The 6,235-nt window shown below is 44.7% G+C and overlaps 1 protein-coding gene across 1 annotated transcript in view; it reads left to right on the top strand.

Moving 5' to 3' along the window:
• The window catches only part of KPNA4 (karyopherin subunit alpha 4), a 1,407,074-nt gene that overhangs the window by 384,329 nt on the left and 1,016,510 nt on the right, over nucleotides 1-6,235 (top strand). The gene's annotated exons all lie outside the window — the stretch shown is intronic.

The following is a 6,235-nucleotide window of genomic DNA, read 5'->3' as shown; positions in this document are numbered from 1 at the left end:
AAATTGTATGTTTTAATAAGCATCATAAATACCACATAACTTTACAGATGCACATATATTACATGCCCAGTTTTGTGAGAAAGTTTATTCATTACACATTGCTCTTTCTGATCGTGCATTGCATGTTTTGTAAAACTAATTTGATTATGAAATAAAATTTTATTGCCGATGCAGCATTTTATGAAAACTTCAGTTTTTTCCAGGTATGACTGATGTTCTTCGTGTTTCACTGTTGCAGTCATCGCACTTGGGTTATCTGCCTGCAAGTAGCCCTCAGTCGGCCTGAATACCAGAGTCTTGGTATTTCTGCATTGGATGCTGTCGCCTCTTCCATGACTTCATGGGTATAAAACTTGCAGCTGATGCCATTACATTAGCTTTCTTGATGCGCGGATGCCCAAAGCAGAAGCACTTCACAAGTGCCGGTCGGCCACTACCTGCAACTTTCGTTTTTCGAGTTTCAAACCTGAAGTCTTCAAAACTAAGTAGCCTGTTGTGGATCCTTTTTTCTTGCTCTAACTGATGTCAGAAAAAGTCTTGCCTGTGGAAAGCAAATACCTCAGAGATTTTCATTCTTGCTGCGTCACCTGTTAGGCCCAGACCACGACGTTCCTCGCTGTTGGTTCTGTGCCTTGTTCAACACTCTAACTATTCATTGTCAGGCTATCTTTGTTGCTATATTCTTTTGCTGCTGTTCTCCATATTGCGAAATTACTTCGTTAAGACTTCCAACTACTGATCTTCTGAAAAAGACAGAGACAGACCGCATAGGTCCTAAACTGCCGACGATGCTTCCGATGTTCTTCGTGTTTCACTGTTGCAGTCATCATATTTGGGTTATGCGTCTGATACTGTCGCCTCTTCCATGACGTCAGGTCATCAGGGGTATAAAACATGCAGCCGATGCCATTACATCAGTCTTTCTTGCCGTGCGGTACCCAAAGTAGAAGCAGTTCGCAAGTGCCGATTGGCCGACTCCTGAAATTTTCATTTTCGAATTTCAGACCCGAAGTCTTCAAAAAGATAAGTACCCTGTTGGGGATCCTTTTTTCTTCCCCTATCGGATGTCAGAAAAAATTAACTATTGTCTTGCCTGTGGAAAGCAAATACCTCAGAGAGATTTTCATTCTTACTGAGTCACCTGTTTAGGCCCAGACCACGACATCCCTCACTGTCGGTTTAGTGCCTTGTTCAATGCCCGAACTATTCATCATCGGACAATTTTTTAGCTAAATACTTTCTTTCTCGATCTCTATAGTCCGAAATGGCTTAATTAAGCCATCTGACTGTCAATTTTCCGAAAAAACGTAAGGATAAAGACAGAGATTGACCGCATAGGTCCAAAACTGCCGATGATGCTTCCGTTAAACTAGTCGCCAGTCCGCCGGTACTCAGTGAGGAGCTTTCGCAGCCCCTGATACCTGCTACTACAGATTCGCAGGCCTCTACTGAGACCCATTCGGAGTCCAGTATGCCACGAGATGCTTCTTCTACAATGGAACCTGCGGATGTCTCTACCTTGGATGGGTCTGGAGCTGCTGTGCAGGCACCGGCTTCTGAGGGTGTATTCAGGCCTACAGACTTTCATATTAAACGGACTACTTTTGTCTCAAGCTAGAAATACCGAATTCCTCAGGCCTAAAGCTCGCACTACGCCTACAAAACAGTCGACCAAACCACCCATATGCTTCAAAAACAGTTGCTTAGAATGGCTGAAGACCTCATTAACTTGGGAAAACCAGCCTTCCCCCTCTAAGAGACCTAGAACTGATTTTCTTTCTAATTCTTCTGATCAGGAATCTGATATCTCTGTTGCTTCTAATTACCAGGATTTGCCCTTATCTACTTATGAGGATTCTGATGCAGAGGATTCCATTCCCTTTGCTTCCCCTCCAGAAGATTTTTCTTTTGGAGAAACCTTGCATACCCTTAGGGAGCATTTCCGCTGGGAAATCCAGAACTATTCTGAGTCCAAAAAGAGACTTAGGGAATTTTTACTCCTGCCTCAACACAGGCCTCTAGCTATCCCTCCTGTTCTGGGTGTTGTAGATGATGTTTTCTTGGAATCTACCCTTATCCAAGACACTTTGCCTCCAGCTCCCAGGAAACCTGACAGGTACTGCATAGTACCTGATTCTCACAAGTTCCTCTTCAAGAATCCTACTGCGATCCAGAGACTATTTCCCAAGGACCAAAAGGCATTAAGGCTACTACTGCCAAAAATCCTACCCCTTCTGTTAGGGACCCTAGAGCCTTAGACATATGGGTTAAGAAGGTATACACTTCTGCTACTTTGACCATTAGGGCTTTAAATTTCCATTTTCTGATGTCGAAGTATCTGCAGCATATTATGGCACTACTTAAACAGAAAATTATGTTGATTCCTGACTCTGCTGAACACAGAGTTACAAGAATTAATGCATTCTGCTGAACAAGTTGGTAAACATACTTTGCAATGTGGTTTTGATGCTTTAGAAGCATCTGGCAGGGCTGCTATCACTGGGTCTGTACTTAGAAGGCATGCTTGGCTTAAGGAACAAAACTTGCCAGATTATGTTAAAGCTAAATTACTGGATGCTCCCGTAAACCAAGACTGCCTTTTTGGCAACAAAGCAGAAGTCCTCAAAAGGATGGAGGAAATAGCTAAATCTATGCAAACTGTTAAATATTTCTTACAAGTACAGCCTCCCAGATTCAGTAGGTATTGGCCTTCAGGGAACATGTCTTTTCCAGTCCCTTCCAGGCCTTCTCTGTCCAAACCCAGGAACAGCAGACGATCAAGACTTCAGTCTCAGGCTATGCACAGATCTAAGCAGTGGGGGGCCCCAACTTCCAAAGCAGGGAGTAGTAAGCCACCCCCCTATGGAAAATGGCACAGTGACTTAACCTTAACCCTTCCAAGCCCTGCTCAACTACTTGCTCCCTCAGGAGGAAAGCTTGCCCTGCATGCAAAATACTGGGAACTCCTTATCCAGGACAAATGGGTTTTAAACAGTTTCCCTAGGATACAGATTCCACTTCCACACAATACCCAACCATAAGTGGTTGGCCAGACCTCCCCCCAAGTCAATGGGCAGAGACCCAAAAACAAGTACATCCTCTCCTCTGTATTAGGGCTATTCAACCTGTTCCAGCAGAACAAAGGTGACAAGGTTTTTATTCAAGGATGTTCCTGGCATCCTATCCTGGATCTCTCTATTCTCAGCACCTTTCTGGTGGTTCCATAATGCAAAATGCTAACTCTTCAACAGCTTTTTCCTTTGCTAGCCAAGGATGCCTGGCTGGCAACCCCAGACTTAAAGGAAGCTTAACTGCATATCCCAATAAGGGAATCCTTCAGACAATACCTACGTTTTAGTGTGGGCTCCATGCACTATCAGTTCTCTGCACTTCCATTTGGCTTATCTACTACGCCCAGGGTGTTCAGAAAGTGTCTAGCTCCAGCCATTGCATTTTGCAGGCAGAGAGATATCCAGATTTACCCATATTTGGACGAATGTCTGATACAAGCAGAAAGTCAGGACTTGCTATTACAACACCTGGTATTTGTTAAGAAGCTTCTAACTTCACTGGGGTACACCATCAATGAGAAGCAATCGCACCTTCAGATGCAGAGGATTCCATTCCCTCTGCCTCCTCTCCAGTGGACTTCTCTTTCGGTGAAACCTTGCATACCCTAAGAGAGCATTTCCGCTGGGAATGCCAGGACTACCCTCAGTCAAAAAAGAGACTCAGGGAATTTTTAGATTTGCCTCAGCACAGGCCTCTAGCTACACCCCCTGTCCTGGATATTGTAGCTGATGTCTTCATGGGATCAAGTCTTAACCCTGATACTTTACCTCCAGCTCTTAGAAAGCCTGATGGGTACTACAGAGTACCTGACTCTCTCAAATTTCTCTCTAAAAATTCTACTGCGGATCCAGAGACCATTTCCCAGGGACCTAAAGGTATTGAGACTACTACAGCCAAAAACAGTACCCCTTCAGACAGGGATTCTAAGGCTTGGGGTAAAAAGGTATACACCTCTGCAACTCTTGCCATCAGGGCTTTAAATTGCCAGTTTCACGTGTTGAAGTGCCAGCAGCATGTTATGGAACTAATTAAACAAAAAATGTTGCTGGTTCCTGATTGTGCAGAAAATAAAGATTTACAAGAGTTAATGCATTCGGCAAACCAAGTTGGTAAACTTACTTTGCAGTGTGGTTTTGATGCATTAGAAGCATCTTGCAGGGCTGCTGTCACTGGGTCTTTTCTGCGAAGGCATGCTTGGCTGAAGGAACAAATCTTGCCAGACCATGTCAAAGCAAAATTACTAGATGCTCCATTAAATCAAGAATGTTTGTTTAGCACAAAAGCAGAAGAAGTTCTTATAAAGATGGAGGAAAAAGCTAAATCTATGCAAACTGTTAAAGATTTCTTAGAGGTACAGCCACCTAGATTCAGTAGGCATTAGCCTTCAAAAAACTGGTCCTTTCCAGTCCCTCCCAGGCCTTCATCCAAACCCAGGGACAACAGACCACAAAGGCTATAGTCTCAGGGTATGCATAGATCTAAACAATGGAGTGCTCCCACCTCATAAACAGGGAGAGTGGTAAGCCACCCTCTTATGGAAAAAGTTCACAATGACTTCTCCTGCTTCCTTCCCGGCCATGCCCAAGTACTTTGCACCCCTAGGAGAAAAACTCACCCTGCATACAAAAAACTGGGAATACATTACCCAGGACAGTTTGGTCTTAAACATTGTATCCCAGGGTTACAGATTGTACTTCCATTCACTGCTAACCCCAAGCGGATTGCCAGACCTTTCCCCAAACCAGTGGGCAGAGGCCCAAAAGCAAGTACTTTCTCTTCTCCGTATCAGGGCTATTCAACCTGTTCCAACAGGGCAAAGGGGAAATGGTTTCTACTCAAGACTGTTTCTGGTGCCCAGAAAAGAAAACTCTTGGCACCCCATCCTGGATCTGTCAATTCTCATTATCTTCCTGGTGGTACCAAAGTTCAAAAAGCTTACACTCCAACAGTTGCTGCCTGTGCTAGCCAAGGACTCCTTGCTGGTCACCCTATACATAAAATAAGATTATCTACACATCCCCATAAGCCGCGGTGGTACAGCGGTAGCGTTGTTGTCTCACAGCAAGAGGTTATCCTGTTCGATTCTGGAGTCTGCATGTCCTCCCCGCAATCGAGTGGCCTCCGAAAGACATGCGTGAATGTGCGTGCCTTCGCTGAAGGTTGCGTGTCAGGCTGGCAACTCTGCACCATAAAAATCTACTGCCAATCATTAGCAGACCGGAGTTCCGCTGTGGCGACCCCTAACCTGGAAAAGCCGAAAAGACAATCTGCACATCCCCATAATGGAATCTTGCAGGAAATATCTACGTTTCTGGGCAGGCTCTATGCACGGTCAGTTCTCTGCACTTCCCTTTGGCTTATCTCCTGTGCCCATTGTATTCACAAAGTGCATGGCTCCAGCCATTTCATACTGCAGGCAGAGAAACATTCGAATTTACCCATACTAGAATGATTGCCTGATTCAGGAGGATAATCAGGAATTGCTACTTCAGCACCTGACATTTGTAAAGACTCCTAACTTCTCTGGGGTATACCATCAACAAAAAGAAATCACATCTGGTACCCAGCCAAGAAATTGTATTCCTGGGAGCAGGCTTGAACACAACTTCCCAGATGGCATTCCTCACTCCAGAAAAGCAGGTTTATTTGACTAATTACTTCAAACTACTGGCCACCCAAACCCAGCTATCTGCAAGCTCTAGGGTTCATGGCCTCATGCATTCTCCTAATTCCTTATGCAAGACTGCATATGAGAAAATTTCAGTGGTACTTAAAGTCTCTGGTGTGAATATTCTCAGGACCTTGAAACGGTGATTCTGATCATTCCTTGCCTAAGGACAGAGTTCCTTTGGTGGGCAGAGGCCTGCAACCACAACAAGGGACTCCTTCACTCAACCTCCCATCGCCCAAACCCTGACAACAGATGCATCAGATTATGCATGGGGGGGTCAAGTGGCAGGCAAATGCATTCAAGGTAAATGGAGCCCAGGACAAATGCACTTGCATATCAATCAAAAAGAAATGTTAGCTGTACAGAATGCACTGACAGCCTTCAAATACCTTATCCTTCCAGGACAGCTCTTGAGAAAGACTGACAACACCACAGTCATGTGGTACATAAACAGGCAGGGAGGAACTCATTCCTACCCACTCTGCAGGTTAG

Source organism: Protopterus annectens, chromosome 4.part0, assembly GCF_019279795.1.
Source record: "Protopterus annectens isolate FY-2018-M chromosome 4.part0, PAN1.0, whole genome shotgun sequence".
In the NCBI taxonomy this organism is placed as follows: Eukaryota; Metazoa; Chordata; order Ceratodontiformes; family Protopteridae; genus Protopterus; species Protopterus annectens.
The sequence above is the reverse complement of the archived record's forward strand: the minus strand, read 5'-3'. Positions and strand labels throughout refer to the sequence as shown.